At 45.7% G+C, this 22,340-nt stretch overlaps 1 protein-coding gene across 8 annotated transcripts in view; it reads left to right on the top strand.

Annotated features, from left to right (window-relative positions):
- LOC123344354 (ankyrin repeat and fibronectin type-III domain-containing protein 1-like) overlaps positions 1 to 22,340 on the top strand; it is a 596,720-nt gene that overhangs the window by 323 nt on the left and 574,057 nt on the right. For 2 of the 8 annotated variants that reach the window (XM_044980478.1, XM_044980474.1), the window contains exons 1-2: positions 604 to 659; positions 4,933 to 5,058. The gene's annotated coding sequence lies outside the window, so the exon portion shown is untranslated. Of the gene's footprint in view, positions 1 to 600; positions 660 to 4,932; positions 5,059 to 22,340 lie in introns of those variants that run through there. The other 6 variants (XM_044980475.1, XM_044980476.1, XM_044980488.1 and 3 more) reach the window with 5 other exon arrangements.

Here is a 22,340-nt window from a genome sequence, read left to right as displayed (position 1 = left end):
AGGACATGCCTTTGGGGGGCGGAGGGGTTCGCTCTGGGACCCCCTACCCCTCCAACCCGGCGCGGGAGAGTTCAGAAGCCTGCAGCCAAGGAGCCCCAGGAAGCGGGCCGGGGAGGAGAAGGGAGAGCCTGGGGCAGTGTTTCCGATCCCTGCCGGGTCTGTGCCTGGCCCGGCTGAGGCAGCTTCTGCAGAGCCAGCCTCTGCTTCCTCCTCCTGCTGCCGCTAACGCATCCTCACCGGAGCTCAGCCGGCGGCCGCAGCCCAGAGTCTCCCGGGGTAGGGCATTACTCCGTCGGGCTAAGCCCGGCTTGGCTCCGCGAACGTGTTAGCTCCTTGGAAATCCCGTAGCGCTCTCCGTGCTGTGGTGTGCCGGGTTGTGCTGCAGAGAGACAGACCTAGGCAGGGCAATTCCTGCTTGATCCCTCGGAAACAAGGGGGATGGATTCGCCCTGGCCCCGTTGCTTCCCAGGCAGTTACCCCAGGGACGAATCTGACCACTGGCTCTGGAGACCCAGTGCAGATAGGGGCGCCAAGCCTGCATGCACTTGGTTTGCATCAGGTCTGTGCTTTGCAAGGGTTCTTGTGGAAGGACAGGTTTCCTGCTTCCCAGCCCAGACTATGCGGTGGGGGAACAACCCGTTCGCTAGGCAGCGGAACAAGTGAGCAAGGCTGTCTGCTTTAATGAGGAACAGGGAGGGAGGCGTTGGCAGAATTTTACAGCATGTTTTTTTAAAACAATTTCTGACTCTTTTTTTGCGGGCGGGGGGGGGGGGGGGAGAAGATGGGCACATGCCTCCAACAGCAACAGGAAGAGTTGGAGAGGGAGAGCGGCAGAATGAATTTCCAAACTCTTCTGCACCTGAAGTGCTAATATGGATTCCCTGATTCTCAATCCAAAAACAGATTCCTCTGGTCGTGGTACAGTGATTTAGTGTTTCATTGCTCTGGCATCCATTTTTTTATTTTGATTTTTTTTCAAACCGTGGTACACGTATTTCAATAGGCCATGCCTTGCAAAATATCTTCTGATTTTGGAATAGACTTTTCCTCTTACACTTGGACTAGCTAATTGGATAGCAAAACGCTAACTGCAGGGGTAGGATTACTTAATGCTCTTGTAATGCTGTTTTGCTGTTCAATTTCAGCCCTTTTGCATGAAAAGAATCTGCCTTGAAATAGCTTCTCACCCCATCGTTTCCCCCCCCCCTCTAGGAGTGAAGGCAAGCCCCACAAATCCCTCTGTGTAGAAGTCATGGTGCAGACTGTGCAGTGAGTTTATTTCTTGAACAGCTTTATTCTTGCTAGGCCTTTCATTTTAAGAAAGGTTTCATTGTCAATGTAACTAAAATTGGCTTCACAGCAGATTTGTTCATTTGAATGGCTTATTCAAGAGGTCCTTGATAATTACAATGCATTGTTTAGCAAACTGGAGTTTTTATTCATCTGACAGGTTAATTCCATCATTGGGGCTTAATTTTTAAAAAAAAGGATTTCCCTATAACATGCAAGTTCTGGTGAGGAGACAGCTGTGCAGTAAATGTTTGCTTCCAGCAGGCTGCTTTCTCTTTCATGTGAGTGGGTGTGATATATTTTTTCTGGGTGTCTTGTGTGGAGGGGAATTGCGGATCTTAGGGTGATAAACAGTTTACCCTCTATCCCAGTGTGATGAAACGTTTAGTTCTGTCTGGTTCCTGTGCTGGCCTTATGCTTTTTAATTTGAAGTTGGATTGTTTTCAGGGTCTGTCTGAGAGGGGCAGCCAGCAGAAGTTCTCAGACAGGTGGCATTGAAACTTAGCCAGTCAAAACCACAGAAGCGGCTTTCCTAGTAGTAGAATGTGTTTAGCCGTTCTTTTAAAGAGGCTGATTCTTGGATTTAGTCAAGAAGATCTTACGCATCTTTCAAAAAGAGGGAGCAGAGAATTCTTAGAGCTTTGTTCCTTTAGGCTCTGATTCAGTAAGGTATTTAAACACATGCTTAATTTCAAGCACATGAGAAATCCCATTGGCATCAGTGCTTGGAGTTAGGAATGTTCTTCAGTACAATGGGGCGCTAAAGGAACAATCAGTTATTTTGCAACCTCTGCTCCTATTCATGCCAGTCCTGTATACTGTGTAATTCAACATTTCTATTCTCTTGTCTGCAGCATCTGGACAAGAAACATTGTTCAAGTTCTACAGAACCTTTATCATGACAGGAAGGGATTATCTCATCCTTTTCTCTCTCCTTTTCAAACTATCTTCATCTCCGGGTGAAAATTACTGCATTTAGGTAAGGAGGGAATTCTTTTTCTCTCCTCCCCCTCTGTATTGTAAATATTTTTACTTCTTTCGAACTCGTAACCCTAGAAATGATCAACGTGACTGAGGAACATAGCCTTGTATGGTTTAATCCTGGGTTTCCCCTAGTTATATCACACCCACTTTTTCTGCTTGGAGAATATTTTTCCTGTACTCTGCACTTCTATAAAGTTATTACCATGTTTAAGAAACTTGGAACTTGCTTAGTAGCCTCCGTTCTGTCCCCAACCTGCTTCAAATGGTGGAGCTGTCACTGAGTCAAGTCTTTCTCCCCATAGAGCCAGCGATGGGTCTAGCTATGGCTTTTGCCCAGCCAGCATGGGTAACTGCAAAGAAGCTCTTGCCAAGAACATTCTTGGGTAACGTATTTGAAAAGTTTGTGGGCATGTGTTTGTGCCTAGTTGGTGTTCCGAGGGTGTGACATTTTCCATTGCATTCATAGGGAGCAACCCTCCCCCCCAGTCTCTTTTCTTATAACCACCAAGAGGCAGCCAAACATTCCCCAGAAGTATGAAACTTGCAGCATTGGGTATGTCCAGATAGTACTGCAGAGTGTCTGCACAGGTGGAGAAGCTATCACTTGTGCATCAGTAAAAGCCACTAGGATGAAACCATTCAGGGAATGGGCTATATGGTTTAGCTGAGGATAACAAATCTTGAGGGAGAAACAGGAGCTTCTGTAGGAAAAGCGATGTGACACCCCCCCAATGTATTTTCCCAGAGAGAAGTGTTTCCTCACATATAAAGCACCTAGCGTCCCCGTGCTGTGCAAATAATAATAGCTTCCTCAAACAAAAAATGCCAGCTGATGTTGGTAGGGAGGAACAAACTGTATTTTCAATATTCAGTCATGTGAAAAATCATGGGACTGTTAGTGTTTTGTATATCCCTCAGGGATGATTAAATCAATAGCTAGAAGATATCCCTGGCATAACAGTTGTTGAGGCAATCAGTATTTTTAATTAGAAACCCTTTCCTTCCAGTGATTTATAATCTGAGGAATAAATTCACCTTATTAGCTTTAACAATTTAATTTTAAAGAGTCTAGTTATTGTCAATTGTGGAAGTGCTGCAATTTTTTAATAGGTGTCCGCCTTCCAGCATCATTCATGTTATGGATTGCTGTAGCATACTGCAAGGTATTGAATGGACACCAGCTCTGTAATACTCTGTGTATTTTTTTTACATGGAGAAGGGAATATTTATCCACTGTTCTGTAACAGATCAAGAGGATCCATAACAGGTTTATATATATAAATGTGGATGGGGGGCAGGTGGATGGGGATACATCACTTCTAATAGAAAACTAATAAAAAATTAAATGGACAATGGCTTTTAATGGAGCTGGCTGAGAGAGCCAGGGCACAATGAGATCTAGAATTGTTGCTGGTGGATTGCCCGGCTGAAGACCTGGAATCTCAAGTGTTATGGCAGCCCCCTGTTAGCTTTCATTTGGCAGATGGTTTAAACATTAATTTTTCAGGGGTGGGATCCCCTTTCATGTTTGTTTTCCTTTCCCTTTTTAAAGACAATAGCACATGTATCATGGGCATTTAACTAATATCAAAATGAGTTTAATTTGCCAAGGTGGGTAGAAGCTAGGTGGGATTCAGTGTTCAGTGTTCGGGAAATGTTGTTTCCACTGCATCACATTTCATATCTGTTTGCGTCTTTGCTGATACTCTCTTCTAACTTTTTCTGATCCCTCCCCATCCTCAGGTGATAGGGTTTTCCCAGCCCCACGAGCTGCTCTCTAGCTGTACACCTTGTAGTATATCTTTCCCTTGGCCTAGAGGTTGTGTGTGTGTGAAATATGAATTATTGACTTTATTGGTGGTCACGAGGTAAGTTTACCCCCTCCTTCCATACAATTCCTAGTTCTCTGTACCGTGACATTATATAGCTTCCATTTCATAGAATGATAGAAGATTAGGATTGAAAGAGACCTCAGGAGGTCATCTCGTCCAACCCCCTGCTCAAAGCAGGACCAACCCCAACTAAATCATTCCAGCCAGGGCTTTGTCAAGCCAGGCCTTAAAAACCTCTAAGGATGGAGACTCCACCACCATCCTAGGTAACCCATTCCAGTGCTTCACCACCCTCCTAGTGAAATAGTTTTTCCTAATATCCAACCTAGACCTCCCCGACTGCAACTTGAGACCATTGCTTCTTGTTCTGTCATCTGCCACCACTGAGAACAACCTAGCTCCATCCTCTTTGGAACCCCCCTTGAGGTAGTTGAAGGCTGCTATCAAATCCCCCCTCACTCTTCTCTTCTGCAGACTAAATAATCTGAGTTCCCTCAGCCTCTCCTCATAAGTCATGTGCCCCAGCCCTCTGATCATTTTCATTGCCCTCCGCTGGACTCTCTCCAATTTGTCCACATCCTTTCTGTAGCGGGGGGTGCAAAACTGGATGCAATACAATTTGTCCTCCCCAACACTCCTGGTCCCTGCTCTAGCAACCAATATAAGAGTTTCTGATATCCAAAGCACTCTGTGAGCTCCAACTAGCTGCTGCATTTGCCTGCGTAGTTATGGCACTTTTAGTTTCTAGCTCAGTAGTCTGTAAAGTGCTTTGGGGTACATGGAAAGTGTAATATCAAACCCAGTTCTTATTCCATCGTATCTACAGCACACCTCTGGCTGTGACCTGGAGGCACCTTGTGCTCACTGGATGGAATGACTTCATGACTATGGAATGAAGAGTGATCTGCTTGGCAGAGCATCAGAAGCAGCCATCTACACTGTCCCACTGGCGGTAAGACTCCACCGAGTGTCTGTCTGTATTGCATTATCTGTGTAGCACTAAGTGTATGCAAGGCATTTAACACAGGCCTCCAATTAATCCTTCTAGGGTAGTTCTTGGTTCCACTGTTACCAGCTTTGTGCATTACTTTGAGGTTCCTCTTTGGGGGTTGAGGGGTCTGCACTTCTGTCAATGTACTGCTTGTGTCACTTGTGTTCTCATATGGAGCTCTACTTGTTCCCTCCCAATGGAGCTATCCTGCAGGACCTAGGTTCCCCAGGGCTGGGTTCTTCCAGCCCCAGAATCAAACGAACACACACACATATTAACAGAGCGCATCTGAGAGGACTGGGTTAATCAGCACTCCCAAGCTGACCCCTTATATGTCCTTGGACTCAGTAGGTAGGGTCGAGCAGCACTTCCAAGCAGTCACTCTCATAGGCCCTTGGACTCAGAAGGCTGGGTGAAACAGCACCTCCAACCTGTCACTCTCATACACCCTGGACCCTGCACTGGAATAGAGCATGTCTGAGCAGATTGGGTTGAGCAGCACTTCCAAGCTGCCACCTTCATATGTCCCAGGTTCAGCACGTCTCTATCCTCACTTTCACGTTACAATTGTTCTGGTAGTAACCCACTTGATGAGCAAACCCCACAGGGTTTTTGGGCACTGCAGGGATCTTTTAGCTTAGGTATGAGGAGCGTTGCTGCAGAGTGAATGAGGAAACCAAAAAACACCCATGGGGGGGGGGCAGGAGGAAGAGAGAGAGAGAAGCAACTAGCTTAATTATTAAAGTTATTTATTGCCTGGTAATAAACATAGGGGAGCCAAACAAACAAAACAATTATAATATTAAATCTAACTTAAATTGATTATAAAAGTCAGGTTTAGAAAACTATAACTAATCACACAAGTCAGGGTCAGAAGGCTAAACAGGACTTAAGAGAGAGAGAACTGGGTTCTCACCACTCTATGAAGCTTGAATCAATTGGGGTTCCCAGGTGGTGGTGGTAGCTGAGGGTCCAGAGTGCTGGGAGACAGGAAGAGCCCCTAGCATGAAAGATGAAATCCCAGTGGAACTGATACAGATTTTGTATCCAGGTATCAGAACGGTTACTTGAGCATGGGTAGGGTATTTTGTAGAGAAACAACAATGGTTCAAGGGAGAACACTAGATTTGTTTATGTGTAAACAAGGGAGTATATCAAAGTTGTTTTGTTCAGGCTAGACCATGAGAGCTGATCATTCCTGGCTATGGGCAGTGTTCCTTGGAGGGAGCTCACATTGCAATTGGGGAGCTTCACTATTTTGGATACCAATAAAAGATTCATTACTAGAATTGGTCTGATAACTACTGAGCTGGGTGTGGGCAAGTGTGGGTTCATTAACATCTGGAGCAGAAATCCCCCATCATGCAGTGCTTCCCTGCTATTCTGGTCCCAGAATTCCGTGCGGTTCTTGCCTTGGAATTTCTGTTCTCCATTCTATATGCTGATGGAGATGCCTCCTTCTCCCACCTTTGATACAAATGAGGCTAGGGGAGTTTCCTTAATCCTGGTTTAGGTGTTCTCCCACTGCCTTTTCATTGCTTTTTGTAAGTCTTTCTTCTGATACAGATTTGGTTCAAGCAGAGGCTGGGGGCAGGAGGGGGGAGGGAAGGTCTTTGATGAGTCAGACAGGCTGGGTACTGCGCCCTGGTTCCCCAAAAACTCAGAGCTGCTAGTTAACACCACTATTTATGAATGGGGTTCCCTTTTGCCTGCCCCATGCTGATGCATTGATAGAGTTGGAAGGCTCCCTCTGGGACTGGGGTCGGTCCAGAACAGCAAACCACCTTCTACTGAAGGTCACTGTAAAGGAAATTTAGGGAGCCAGCATCAAGGTTTATTGATCCTGAAGGGTAGCAAATCTGACTGCTACTGATTGGCTAGGAATTGTGCTTAGACGTATTTGTCTAGAAGGTGCTACAGAAAGGCAGTGTATTGTTTGTGTTGTGGTAGTGTCCCGGGGCCCCATTGTGCCAGATGCCTTACAGACACAGAAGTCATGATCAATTTGTAATATGTCATTTGAAAGAGTGAATGCCTGCGCTCCGAAAGAGATCTGCTCCACATTTGTCCTTCTCTTTCTGAAAATGCATCAATTGTGGGCTTCAGGTGAGCCTGGCCAATTTAGGGTGAGGATAGCATTGGAACCTCCCAGTCACTGTTGCAGGCCTGTCTGCAGTTCCACATAACTAACTTGTACAAAGGATCTGGCCCAATGCTTCTTGCAGTCTGTGAAACTGGGAGGAATGCTGCCTGCACCAGAGAGCTGGGTTGATGTACCAGTCCTATGCTGTATCCTTACAGTGGGGTGTACATCTCCCTAATCCAGTCTCCTGGGAACCTCAGTTGACATGACGTGTTACATATTTTTGAGATTTGGGAAGGTAGAGCCTTCTTTATCAATGGGGACAGTTCATCGCTTAGGAATTGTTACATAGGCATTCCATATGAATTCTGCAAGGCTATTTCTATTGTTTAGAACTACAGGCAGCGTTTGCATGTAACAATGTAGCTGAGGCAAAATTACCATTTTAATCAGGCTAATCCTCTCAAAGGGCCAGAGGAGAAATAGTATAATCTGGAGAGACGTCTCTTTATTTTAGTAATTAGACAGGGATTGTTACCCTGGCACAAATCCTTTACACGTGAGGGGATTTTGACTCCAAGGTATCTGATACTTTTGTATTGTGGCTGTTTTAAAGGGGGAGTATGAGAGCACTGCAGAATTATCAGTCTGGCCTTGCCAGGCCTCTTCTCAGGGTTATTAGCCGTGGTGTGAAAACCTGATGAATTCCTAAATGGGAAATAGCCAATCAGATTTTCAGAGTCTGGTACAATTTTCAAAAATATCTTGTGTGTCAAGAGTCATCTTGTTAATGTCCTGTCTGGTGTTGTCCCCTCCTGCATCCCTGGAAAGCAGTGTGCTGAGTCAGTGAAGAGTTGTGTCATGAGGGCAGCCTCGATTGGTACCCACTTCTAATTCAGAGTGGCTGGAGTCATATCCATTTACTATGAGAACTGCTTTTGGTGAGGAATAGATCCATGTCCCCTAGATGAAACCACCCCAACACTTTGAACAGTTTATTCCTGGTTTGCTCAGTGCTTTCTCTGGGCTCAGTGAGAGCACCAGTCCTGGCTGCCTCTCAGAAGTGAAAAGATCAAGAGATGCAGAAGTTGCTTGACATTCTTATAGGGCAGGGATCGGCAACCTTTGGCACGCAGCCCACCAGGGTAAGCTCCTGGCGGGCCGGGCCGGTTTGTTTACCTGCCGCGTCCGCAGGTTCGGCCGATTGCAGCTCCCACTGGCCGATCAAGGCCAATGGGGGCTGCGGGAAGTGGCAAGGGATGTGCTGGCCGCTGCTTCCCGCAGCCCCCATTGGCCTGGAGCAGTGAACCGCCGCCAGTGGGAGCTGAACCTGCGGATGCGGCAGGTAAACAAACTGGCCCGGCCCACCAGGGTAAGCACCCTGGCGGGCCGCGGGCCAAAGGTTACTGATCTCTGTTATAGGGTTATCCTGTAACTAACTAAGCATTAATACCCCTAACAAAGTCAGTCTAATCTGCACTAATTAGCTGAAGTGGCCAGAGTATTCAGTAGCTACTGAAGTGTCCACAGTAAGGAGATGGGACAGTATGATTGACCACTTTTTTTCAGGGGGCTTCTCTGGTTTCAAAATGAATCATGCAGCTTGCTTTGGGGACTTTCCCTTCTGGAAAGCTGCATGTACATCCAGAGCAGCCTTGGTGAGACAGGAATTTTTAAAATCCCACTCAGAAATGATCAGGGCTTTGACTCTTTAAAGGAACAACTTCGAAAAGTTAGTTGAAAGCAGTTCCAGGCCCTCCCCCTGCCAATTTCTGTGGTTTTACGATCACATTTTCATATCTAAAATGTTGAACTCCTTTTTCTCTCTCCTCTTGTTGTCTGAGTCCCACACAAACAAGAAAATGACTACATAAGGGAAACAGTGAGAGTGACTAGATGCAAAGTGCTGCTAAATGCACAAACTGTATCTCCAAAGAGACCTCCCCTCAGTCTTGTTTCCTTAGGTGCTACTTGTAACACTAGGGTAGTCAATGTTTCTCCATTTTTTTAAAAGTTGATGGCGTGTCCCTTTAAAAATTACCCCCATGGTCATTGTCATCTTGTAACTCCAGAGGAGACCAGCCCTTTGACTCCCTCCTTGGGGAGTTTAAGGAACTTATATGGGATTGCTTAACAAGAGTCATTCTGCTTTCTCACTTGCAAGATATTTGGTGGTTGTTAGAAATTTTTGATTGCAGAGTATTCATGTTTTTGTTAATATTCTTCTCTTCTTTCTAGTCTTTAATATCTGATATAATTGTGGGAGCCACATGGCCCTTTATCAGTGTGTGCCAGGATTGTTGCTTTGCCTTCTCTCCCTCTGCCCCAGTTTACAAGTGGAATTTACTGTAGATAAAGTCCAATCCAAAGCCCACTGATTTAAATGGGCTTTCGATCTGGGTCTTTGGTACATATTTCATTGCAAGTGAGTCATATGTAGTCCTACTTGTGTCCTTTCCTTGGCAGTATCCTTAATGGTATAAATGGAGGATTTGGTCTAGCAGTTAGCCACGGTGTCTCCTGCACTTTACCATGCTCTATGAAATACTGTTCCAGTGAAGGACTGCTGCTTTCATTTCCAGTACAACTCAGGAGGTCTCTATTCAGTTGAATTAGTCCAAGGATATGTCTACGCTACAAAATTAGGTCGAATTTATAGAAGTCGATTTTTTTAGGAAGCGATTTTATACAGTCGATTGTGTGTGTCCTCACTAAGCGCATTAAGTCAGCGGAGTGCGTCCACAGTACCGAGGCCAGCGTTGACTTTCGGAGCGTTGCACTGTGGGTAGCTATCCCACAGTTCCCGCAGTCTCTGCCGCCCATTGGAATTCTGGGTTGAGCTCCCAATGCCTGATGGGGCAAAACCATTGTCACGGGTGGTTTTGGGTACATGTCATCGGTTGCCCCTCCGTCCGTGAAAGCAACGGCAGACAATCGTTTCGCACCTTTTTTCCGTGCAGACGCCATACTGCTTTCAGCAGACGGTGCAGTAGGACTGCTAACCGTCGTCATCCAACCACTGCTTCTGCTGCAACTCTGCTCTCCTGGTGCCATGAATCCACCTCGCAGGTCCTCTCGTTGTTCTTTATAAATATCTATTCTCATGGCATCACATCGTCATCCATCGCTTCCGCTGCAACTCTGCTGTCCTGCTCTTGCCTCAATAGCAAATTTTTCCAGGTTGTGTGTCATGGGCTCCTGGGAACATGTGTTCTTCATTGTGAAACGTGCGTGGTGCTAACCATCATCATCCTCCACTTCCGCTGCAACTCTGCTCTCCTGCAGACACCATATCACTGAAAGCATGGAGCCCGCTCAGCTCACCGCTGCTGTTGTGAGCATTGTAAACACCTTGCACAGTATGTGCAGAGCCTGCAAAAGCAGGTGAGGAGGCGATGACAGCGCGATCACAATAGTGATGACGTGGACACAAACGTCTCTCAAAGCACGGGCCCTGGCAATTTGGACATCATGGTGGTAATGGGGCAGGTTCATGCTGTGGAACGCTGATTCTGTGCCTGGGAAACAAGCACAGACTGGTGGGACCACATAGTGTTGCTGGTCTGGGATGATTCCCAGTGGCTGCGAAACTTTCGCATGCATAAGGGCACTTTCATGGAATTTTGTGACTTGCTTTCCCCTGCCCCGAACTGCAAGAATACCAAGATGAGAGCAGCCCTCACAGTTGAATTACCATTGGGGATGTTGAAATGCCTATAGTTATCCTTGGGGACCAGCCTATCCCTTAATGCCATGGCTTATGAAGCCATACAGAGGCACCCTGCGCAGTAGTAAGGAGTTGTTCAACTACAGCCTGAGCAAGTGCAGAATGGTGGTAGAATATGCATTTGGATGTTTAAAAGCTCCCTGGGGCAGTTTACTGACTAGGTTAGACCAGAGCAAAACCAATATTGCCATTGTTATTGATGCTTGCTGTGTGCGCCACAATATTTGTGAGAGTAAGGGGAAATGTTTATGGCGGGGTGGGAGGTTGAGGCAAATCGCCTGGCGGCCAATTACGGTGTGACAGTTCTGTTTTTCTCCTTGATGAAAATCTGCTCACTTGGTTGACTCTACTTCCCTGTAAGCCAACTGACCTCCCCCCTTCGATCACTGCTTTCAGAGGCAATAAAGTCATTATTGTTTCAAAATCATGAATTCTTTATTAATTCATCACACAAATAGGAGGAAAACTCGCAAGGTAGCCCGGGAGGGGCGGTTGAGGAAGGAAGCATCGGGTGGGGTGGTGGATGAGGGGAGGAGGGATGGACAGTGCTACACTACAGTTCAAAACTTATTGAATGCCAGCCTTCTGTTGCTTGGGCAATCCTCTGCGGTGGAGTGGCTGGGTGCCCATAGCCTCCCCCCCACCCCGTGTTCTTGGGTGTCTCAGTGAGAAGGATATGGAACTTGGGGAGGAGGGCAGGCAGTTATACAGGGGCTGCAGTGGCAGTCTGTGCTCCTGCTGCCTTTCCTGCAGCTCCACCAGACGCCTGAGCATGTCGGTTTGCTCCCGCATTAGGCTCATTAGCCTCTGGGATGGAGATGATAGGGGGAGCGTAGAAACATTTGCAGCTGTGGGAGGAAAAAAAGGGAGAGTAGTATTTAAAAAGATACATTTTAGAGAACAAAGGGAAGACTATTTCACACTGAATCAAGCGATTCACATTACATAGCACATGTGCTTCATCCTCCCCCCCGCCCCCACCACGTGGCTAGTATCAGGGAAGATCCCTCTCAGCCAAACGCAAACAGCTCAGCATGAATGGGCCTCCACCCGCTGCATGGCAAAGGCTTTTAGAGTACCTCCAGGAGAGCTTCATGGAGATGTCCCTGAAGGATTTCTGCTCCATCCCCAGACACATTAACGGACTTTTCCAGTAGCTATACTGGCCACGGATGCATCCCAAGTCTTCAGGGCAAATTAAACATTAAACAAGCTTGCTTTTAAACCCTGTATTATATTTACAAAGGTACACTCACCAGAGGTGCCTTCTCCAGCTTCATGGTCCGGGAGCCCGCTTTGGGAGGGTTGGGAAGGTATTGGGTCCAGGGTGATGAACAGTTCCTGGCTGCTGGGGAGAAGGGATTCTCCGCTTGCCAGCTGCACAGATTCTTCTCCCCATACAGCGATCAGATCCAGTACCTCCCATTCGGTCCATGCTGGAGCTCTTTTGCAATTCTGGGACTCCCTGGTCACCTGTGCTGATCAGCTCGCCACGCTGGCCAAACAGGAAATGAAATTCAAAAGTTCCCAGGGCTTTTCCTATCTACCTGGCCAGTGCATCTGAGTTGAGAGTGCTGTCCAGAGCGGTCACAATGGAGCACTCTAGGATAGCTCCCGGAGGCCAATACCGTCTAATTGCATCCACACTACCCCAAATTCGAGCCAGCTATGTCGATTTCAGCGCTAATCCCCTCGTCGGGGAGGAGTACAGAAATCGATTTTAAGAGCTCTTTAAGTTGACAAAAATGGCTTCGTCGTGTGGACAGGTGCAGGGTTAAATCGATCTAACGCTGCTAAATTCGACCTAAACTCGTAGTGTAGACCAGGGCCAAGAGAATTGATTAAACTGTTTTTCTAGGAATTAGGTGACTGGTCTATCTTGGCAAGCCTGTGAATGCTCGTTTTGAAGTCCTACCCTATTTTACCGAGATGAAACCTCCAAGATCGCTATAGCAGTGTCATAGGACAACATCAGAAGGCTCCCAATCTTGCATGTAGCTGCCCGCCCTACTAGTTACAGGGTAAAACAGGAGGAAAATATCTCTTGGTTTTGAACACCTGGAACCTGAATTTGGTTCCTTATCATTTTAGAAATTCTTTTCCTTTAACCAGTGCAGGTTGAATCTTTACTATTAAAACATAAAAACAACAAGGAGTCCGGTGGCATCTTAAACACTAACAGATTTATTTGGGCATAAGCTTTCGTGGATAAAAAAACTCACTTCAGATGCATGGAGTGAAAATTGCAAATGCAGGCATTATATAATGACACATGAAGAGAAAGGAGTTACTTCACAAGTGGAGAACCAGTGTTGAGAGGGCAAATTCGATCAGGGTGGATGTAGTCCACTCCCAATAATAGATGAGGAGGTGTCAATTCCAGGAGACGCAAAGCTTTGTTAGTCTTTAAGGTGCCACCGGACTCCTTGTTGTTTTAGTGGATATAGACTAACACGGCTACCCCCTGATATTAAAACATAGTATTTCTCTGTAAACTGGTCACAAAGGGTATGTCCACAGTGCAGTCATGGATGATTGTAGCTTGAGTAGAAATTCCAGAGCTAGCTTCAATCTGGTTACCTGGGTACCAAAGCAGTGAAGCCGGGATAGCAGGGGCTTCAATGTGAACTACACAAGCCCATCTGGAACCCCAGATAATTACTCAGGGCTGCTAGCCCGCGCTGCTGTGGCTGCGCTGGTCCAGTACCTGAGCTAGCTGGATCAAAGCTAGTTTGGATGTGTCTGTGTGAGCCGCAGTCATGTGCTGATTGTGGCATGGGCAGACCCTGAGAAGCAGCTGCATCAGTGGAAAGATCCCCTTTACCAGGGTGCACTGACTAAGACAAGCCAAAGCAGAACTAAGCATAGTTCATATTTTCTCCAAAGCAAAGCTAAGTATTGTGGAATGTTCGCTTTCCCCTAGAGCAGTGCACAATGCTGATCACTGCTAGCTGACATGCCACAGGCAGAGAAGTGAAGGAGGAGCAACAGTACTGCAGTGTAAATATGGATGGTGTATGGAATAGTTCTTGCTAGTGCTATGCCCTTTGTGTCCTCTTTTGATTATGCTGGTGTGGAATGTGAATTAGGAGGTTTGGACTTTAAAACACCAGTTAGAATTTCAGTAGCTGAGAATGCTGGCTCAGGGAAGTTCGTAAGTGTATATAGGGTCACTGTCTGTGTCTCAGGTAGATATCTCAGGGATGTTTCTCAAGGGGAGAGTTTCTTGCTGGAATCTTCTTTTCCCCTCTCCTAGTTGAAAACTCCTGAGAGTCTTTCTTCCAAGATCCTGCTCCAGTGGAACACTTGTCTTTTTGTTTGCTTGGATACCCTGCTACACTGGTAAATTCCTTCTCTTGTTAAGTTCAGCCACTTGTACCCTAGACTGAATTTGAGGAACAGAGCATGTTACTGGTGTCTGTGAACTGTCTCTGAAGTGTAACATGGGATGAACTTCTCTTCCGTGGGTTTACAAGGAAATCAAGACTGAAGGCCACTTTCAGCCTCAGGCTGGGTATGCTGGTCAGTCGCTTCACCCAGGATCTTGCTTGTCCAATAAGTAGTGAAATGTCACTTGTCTAGATTGGACTGCTGGACAGTGAGATTTTCCTGATCTGTTTTTCAGCAGCCCCCAACACTGCAAAGCCCACACTGTTACTGCCCCCTAAGTTTGGGGTGTCTATAGGAGGCTGTTTGTGATTCCTGTAGAAGCAGACATGCCAGTAATAATCTGTTGGAAATACCAGTTAGCTGCATGGCGAAAGTCATACGTGTTAAGAGATGCAAATCCAACCATAGGGATTTTACTGTCATGGAAACTTGCTCCTTTAACACTGTGTGTCTGTGTTATGAAAGCTTATTGAGAAAAATGAAGAGAAGAGAGGCTGAAAGCTCTGAAGAGAATTATTGAACAGGCTGGGTCAGGTCAGGACTCTGGTGCTTTGTTTAAAACTGCCTGTGAATGGTGGAGTGAAGAGAGAGATCTCGTTGGTAATGTTACCTGCATTTTCTTCTGTGGATCCTCAAATAATTGAAGCTGTATATGTGAGAGGGAGAGAATCCTCTAGAGTAACTGTGAGCTCTAAGGAATCCAATTATAGTGAAGCCATTTGGCAGTTGCCAATTGCTCATATGCATTTCAGTGAATTTGTGCTCCTCCTATAATGAAACTTCATTTCACTATAATAGGTTCCACTGTTCTAATCCCTGATGAATCCAGTACTTAATATCCACCAGTAGGTGTTAAGTGCTGCATTCCATGAGGATTATCACATCCTCAATCACCTGTCTTTGACTTGTCTACACATAAATTGTACTGCTTTAACTATAGTTAAACCCACTCCCAGAGCAGATGCAATTATACTAGTATAAAGGTGCTTATAGGTTAAGGGTGTTTCCACATGAGACAAGAAACTTTTTTTTGTTTAAAAAAAAAATCTGACATATTAATGTTTCCTCCTTTCCCAGTCCACCTCATCCAATGTGGCCCAACTTGATGTAAGGATACTTGATGTACCACTAGTCCAGGAATTAATATGTCTAGGGTCAGATTCCTGAACCATAAATACCTATGTATATACTATGCCATTGGAGAGGTGGGATACCAGCAGTTAGAGAGCATTTGTGTGTAGCACTGGTAGGTTGTGATATACTGGACCTTAAATTTGTGACATTGTTGCATAGGAATTGCCATATTGGATTGGACCTGAGGTCCATTTCGTTCAGTGTCCTGTCTGATAGTGATCATCACCAGATGCTTCAGAAAAAGATGTAACCACTCCATCATCAGCCTACTGTATGGTTATCTGCTCAACAGATTAATTTCCATTATGGTCTTTAATAGTCAGAGATTGACTTAACACCTGAAGCTTGAGGTATAATATCCCTTCCAGAATGTTTTCCACTAATTATGGTAACGCTGGATATTCTTGATGTTCTTAGAAATGTCTAGTCCCTTTATGAATCTCAGGTTGTTAGTCTCAACAACATCCTGTGACAATGAGTTCCAGTCTAATTGCTCATCATGGGAAAAAGGATTTTCTTTATCTGTTTTGAATTTCCTACCTTTTAATTTAAGTGACTGTCCCCTTGTTCTTGTGTTATGAGACAGGAAGAAGTCTGTGCAGTAAAGTCCATTGAGATCTATATCTTAGCAGTTCTAAAAATATGCTGTAATATTTCTGTCCCTCTGAAGGCTGTATGTGGTAACCAAGGCAACTTGGCCTAAAAAGTAGCAGGATTAAAAACAATTATACCAATTAAAATAATAGTTAAATCCTAACAAACTTTCAAAAACAAGGCATAAACACTTTATGCAATGTTCTGGTCTGCACAGTTATACTGATTAATTGAAGTTGTGATTTTTTTAAATTGACATGATAAATCAGTGCAACATTGTATGTGGATACTTTTAAATCAGTTTAAACTTGGTTTTTATCAGGCTAGCTTATCTCTACAGTGACAAGCTAAAATGATGTAACCCATATTATTGCAATATGTGTGTCCACAGAGGGGTTTTCACTCATTTAACTCACCTGGTTAATTACCCTGATGCAAGCTTGTGTGAGGATAAACTTGGCATGTTGAGACATAAAGGTTTTGTAACTCATTGGAAATACCTGCATACGTCTTTCTGCTGCTTGTGAATAATGTGGTCATTCCAACCAGTGTGGATTGATTTTAAATCAAGGCATTTTAAATCATGATTTGAATAATCAAGTGGAAAGCCTTGATTTAAATAATCAGTTGTAATCAGCTTTTCCATTTGTACTTCAGTTATTTTTTAAAGAAAGATGCATTCTCATCAGTAGATGAAACCATTAAAATATGTTCATTTACAACTAAATAGAGCCTTTATGCGATATTTGGTACATCTTTTTGCTACCTATGAGGGTATACGATAAGAAAATATAATTGCTTAAATAAATGTAGCTTAATATTTTCAGATTCTTATTGAGTGTACATTTTTAGTATATTAGAAAATGGTTAATGATATATTGCTTATTTACTAGATAATTAACTATTTGCTCATGAATTGTCAAGCTGCATTAGTGTGGTAACTGGAATTTAATGAAACACAGAAAACACACATTTATTTTTATTCAACAAAACAACCCTACATGTTTTGGATACATAAAATTCTCATATCTAGACATGTTTCAACTAAATTATAACAAGTTTAGGCCTTACCATATTTTGTATTAAATTCAGATTTAATCTTAAACAGGTTTATTTTTAAAAAGAAAAACTTTTTATAATTGAAACCGGAATTTTTTATTTAAATATAAAAAAAATCTTACTGATTTTTTTCAAAAAAAAATCTTCAGTTTTTATCCACCCTGGATGAGGGTCTCAGCAGAAGTAAAGCCATCATCTTATCTAACAGTACTGGTGACAGCAGATATCCGTCTATGGGTAATTGCCAGATCAGCAGTTGAACTGTAGGGCCCAACAGTAGAGACCTCTAGGCTATGTCTACGCTACCACTTATGTCGGTGTAACTTATGTCGGTCAGGAGTGGGAATACGCCACCTCCTGAGTGATGCAAGTTATACTGAGCTAAGTGCTGGTATGGACTGTATATCGGTGATGTAGCTACTGCTGCTCGTTGGGGGTGGATTAATGTGTCTCTCCCTTTGGCTTAGAGCGGCTACACAGAGAGCGTACGGGGCATAACTGCATTTGTGCTGTACGATCTATACTGTAGCCAGAGCCTCAAATTAAAGAGTGTCTCTAAGTACGTGTCCTGTAGAGAGAGGGGCTGGTGGTTTTTGCTGTCCCTGCCCCATTTACATTGGCTTGCTTGCTAGTGACAAATCTGCAGCTGTGTTGATAAGAGATGGGTGGGGGAGGAAGAGGGAGAGTTCATGGTTAAGAATCGCTCCAGGATTACAGATGCTGAATGCAAACCGGAGGTCTGGGTCGAGGAAGGAAATGGAGGCGATGCAGCTGTGCTTGAGGATGCTCTGCCTGCCCAAGGGAAGCACTTGTGTCTCCTGAGACATTTAGGTGAAGGAAGCAGTGATGAAATCATTAGTTTACTTGACTTGGTCAAGGCCCGGAGGCGTCATTGACAGTGTCAGCACAAAAGGATAGTTCAGATTAAAGGTGGAGATAAAACAAACAAAAATACTTTTATCTTTTATCTCTATAAAGCAGTGGCTTGTTCATATACATTTATAGAATGCCATTCAGCCTGCAGACCAGCTGCCATGCAAATGAGCTGGTAAATATTTAACACAAACAGTCAAGCTGGAGCTTCCCTGTTGCTGAGACAGACTGGATCTTTCCCTTTTATTGGGCATGAACCTAAGGCCTTGTCTGTATTCAAAGATGCACTGGTTTAACTAAGACCAAGTCTATACTGTAAACTTCTGCCAGGATAGCTAGGATGGTGGTGGGGGACTTCAACTACCCAGACATCTGTTGGGAAAATAACATATCAGGGCACAGATTATCCAGCAAGTTATTGGAATGTATTGGAGACAATTTTTTATTTCAGAAGGTGGAGAAAGCTACCAGAGGAGAGGCTGTTCTAGACTTGATTTTGACAAATAGGGAGGAATTGGTTGAGAATTTGAAAGTGGAAGGCAGCTTGGGTGAAAGTGATCATGAAATGGTAGAATTAATGATTCTATTGAATGGTTGGGGGGGGGGAAACAGCACAGTAAAGATAATGAATTTCAAAAAGGCACACTTTAGTAAACTCTGGGAGTTGGGAAGCAAGTCTAAGCGGAGAAACAGTCCAAGAGAATTGGCAGTTTTTCAAAGAGACATTATTAAGGGCACGAGCAAACTATCCCACTGTGTAGGAAAGATAGGAAGTATGGCAAGACACCATGCTGGCTTAAACTGGAGATCTTCAATTATCTGAAACTCAAAAAAAGAGCTCTACAAAAAGTGGAAACTAGGTCAGATTACAAAGGATGAATATAAACAAACAACACAAGTATGTAGGGACAGAATTAGAAAGGCCAAGGCACAAAATGAGATCAAACTAGCTAGAGACAGAAAGGGTAACAAGAGAACATTCTACAGATACTTTAGAAGCAAGAGGAAGATCAAGGACAGAGTGGACCCATTTCTCAATGAGAGGGGAAAACAGTAACAGAAAATGTGGAAATGGCAGAAGTGCTAACAGGAGTCTGAGCCCTGGTATGACACCTGGCGTTCGAAATAATGGTGATCAAACCCAGCTGGGGCAGAGCTGGACCCTCTAAAGGAAGAGACACAAGGCAGTGGGAGAGCTGCCTGAGGAGGGCCAGGGAGGTGACACAGGAGGAAGGGAGCTGGGAGTTTCCTCTCTTGTGTTAAAGTCTGAGTGAGGCCGGGGAGGCCTTAAGGCTGGAGCCAGATCTAGAGGGTTCTGGGGCAGAGGTGGGTTGCCCTAGTCACGAAGCCCAAGTGGCAGTGAAGCCCAAGTGGCAGTGACAGTGAAACATATGGGGCGTTTGTAGGGTTTCCAGGTGTCCGTTTTTTTTATTGGAACACCCAGTCGAAAAGGGACTCTGGTGGCTCCGGTCAGCACTGCTGACTGCGCCGTTAAAAGTCTGGTTGGCTCGGGGCTGGCAGGCTCCCTACATGGCTTCGTGCGGCTCCACAGAAGCAGCAACATGTCCCTCCAGCTCCTAAGTGTAGGGGCAGCCACGGGGGATCCACACGCTGCCCCCATCCCGAGCCTTGGTTCCGCAGCTGCCATTGACCGTAGTTCCCTGCCTGCGGGCGGGGACAGCACGCAGATCTACCTGGCCACGCCTCTGCCTAGGAGTCGGAGGGACATGCCGGCCACTTCTCAGAAGCCGCCTGAGGTCAGCGCTGCCCAGAGTCTGCACTTCTCACCCCCTGCCCCAGCCCTGAGCCCCCTCCCACACTCTGAACCCCTCGGTCCCAGCCCTGAGCCCCCTCCCACACTCTGAACCCCTCATCCCCAGCCCCACCCCAGAGCCAGTACCCCCTCCCACACCCCAATCCTCTGCCTCAGCCCAGAGCCCCCTCCCACACTCAGAACCCCTCTGCCTCAGCCTGGTGTCCCCTTGTGTTCCCCCAGCCAGAGCCCTCACCCACTCCTGCACCCCAAGCCCCTGCCCCAACCAGGTGAAAATGAGCGAGTGACTGAGGGTGGGGGAGAGCAAGTGACGGAGGGAGGGGGAATGGGGTGAGCAAGAGGTGGGGCCTCAGGGAAGGGGTGGGGTAGGGTTGGGACAAGAGTGTTCCATTTTGTGCAATTAGAAAGTTGGCAACCCTAGGTGTTTGGTGTGAAGTTGGAAGGGCCCACAGGAAGAACTCTGCAGTCCCTCTTTGGGCACTAGAAAGCGGGGATACCCAGATTCCACAGGATTGGCACAAGGGCCCGTGGCTGATCCTGACACAAGGGGAATGACCAGATCTCTGTGGAGAAGCATGGGGAGGTGTTTCTCCTCAGAGAGAGCCCAGGAAGGGGCTGGGAAAAAGGCCCGAGGAAAGAATAATGGTAGGAAGTGATCCGGGAAGCAGCAGCAAGGTGTCTGATGGAGCAGACTTTGGCTGCTCATCTTAGGGTCCCTGGACTGGAGCCCAGTATTGAGGGCAGGTTTCTGTTCCCCTACCAGTCCCTGGGAATATGGTGTGACGTTCCCCAGTGAAGGTAAGGACAATTCAGAGTCTTGTGAGCGAGGTATAATGATCACTGGGGCCAAAGGCCTGACACAAGGTCTTTGAATTAAATGCTGGAGATTGTTATCTCAAAAGGGAGTGGAGAGCTAAATCAATGAGCTGGCCAGAAGGCTGTGTTGTGAGAAGAGGTGGACCACCCAGGACCAGCACTAGGTGGCACCAGAGGAGGGGAGCTGTGTGATGGAGTACGGAGTATTAACCTGGTAATGTTGCATGGGAGTTTTACTAGTTTACTGTCTGCATTAATACTAGATGGTGGTGGGATATAAGGGTGTGACTTCACTGAGGGATGATACTTGACGGCCAGCATGTAACCAGAGCCCAGGAGGGGGTTGGGGCCAGGTGACACCTTTTGCCCGGGAAACTGGACAAAGACTGGAGGAGGAGCCGGGGTGTGTGGCTGGAGGAAGTTTCAGTTTGGAGCTGGCTGGGGAGATGTGGGGGAGGCCCAGAACCTGGGTCTGGCCTCCACAGCCCCCAAGATGGACCTGACGGAGGGGTCCTGTTTTCTGTATCTACAAGCTCTGTTTTAGACTGTGTTCCTGTCATCTATTAAACCTTCTGTTATGCTGGCTGAGAGTCATGGTGAATTACAGGAAGTGGGGGGTGCAGGGCCCTGACTTCCCCACACTCCATGACATGCTGCCATGCCCAGCCACGAAGGGGTGCACCCACAGTGAGTCTATCCTGCTACATTAGTGTGACTAGTTCGGTCACAGAGACCCCCTTGGGACTGTCACTTTATGTGCTGAGACTACCTCTGAGCCCATTTTCTCTGCCAGTTTGGGCCTGTCAGAATCCTGCCTTGTTGAGCCAGACACAAGCCTGCTGCAACACAGACCCAGGGTCTGAAACATGTCCCCAAAGCTGCAGACTTAATTGAAAACAGCTTAAGAAGTGCTCCTGTCTCCAGCACCCAGATACCCAGCTCCCAATGGGATCCAAACCCCAAATAAATCCATTTTACTCTGTATAAAGTGTATACAGGGTAAACTCAAAATTGTCTGCCCTCTTTAACACTGATAGAGATTCACAGCTGTTTGCTCCCCCAGGTGTTAATTACTCTGGGTTAATTAATAAACAAAAGTGATTTTATTAAGTATAAAAAGTAGAATTTAAGTGGTTTCAAGTAATAACAGACAAAACAAATTAAGTTACCAAGCAAAACAAAACAAAACACGCAAGGTTAATACACTAAGGTTCTAGTTACAGATAATAACTTCTCACCCTAGGTGTACCTGTACAATCCTTTTCAGACCAATGTTGTAGTCTATGGCCTGGGTTCAGCAATCACTCACATTCCTGTAGTTACAGTCCTTTGTTCCAGTTTCTTTCAGGCATCTCTTTGGGTGGAGAGGTCATCTCTTGAGCCACCTGAAAACAAAATGGAGAGGCTTCCAGGGCCGTTTATATTCTCTCTCTTGTGGAAACCCCTTTGTTCTTCTGTGGAAAATCACAGTAACAAGGTGGAGTTTGTAGCCACCTGGGCAAGTCACATGTCCGTGAATGGTTCAGCTTTTTGCAGGCTGACGCCATTGTTTACATGTTAGTTTAAACGTTCCCAGGAAAGTTCAGATGTGGACTGGTGTCTCCCAAAGTCCATTGTAATTAAGTACTCCCAATTACTTGAATAGCCCCTTCACAATATGTTGGCCAGACCTCCCAGATGTGTTTCCTACAGCAAACACTTCAAATACAAGCATAGAGACAACACTCATACCTTCAGATATAAAAATGTTACATGCATACAAATAGGATGAATATTTTCAGTAGATCATAACC

The sequence above is a fragment of the Mauremys mutica genome, chromosome 11 (assembly GCF_020497125.1).
Source record: "Mauremys mutica isolate MM-2020 ecotype Southern chromosome 11, ASM2049712v1, whole genome shotgun sequence".
Classification (NCBI taxonomy): domain Eukaryota; kingdom Metazoa; phylum Chordata; order Testudines; family Geoemydidae; genus Mauremys; species Mauremys mutica.
Note: the sequence above shows the minus strand (reverse complement) of the source record. Positions and strands in the feature narration are given on the sequence as shown.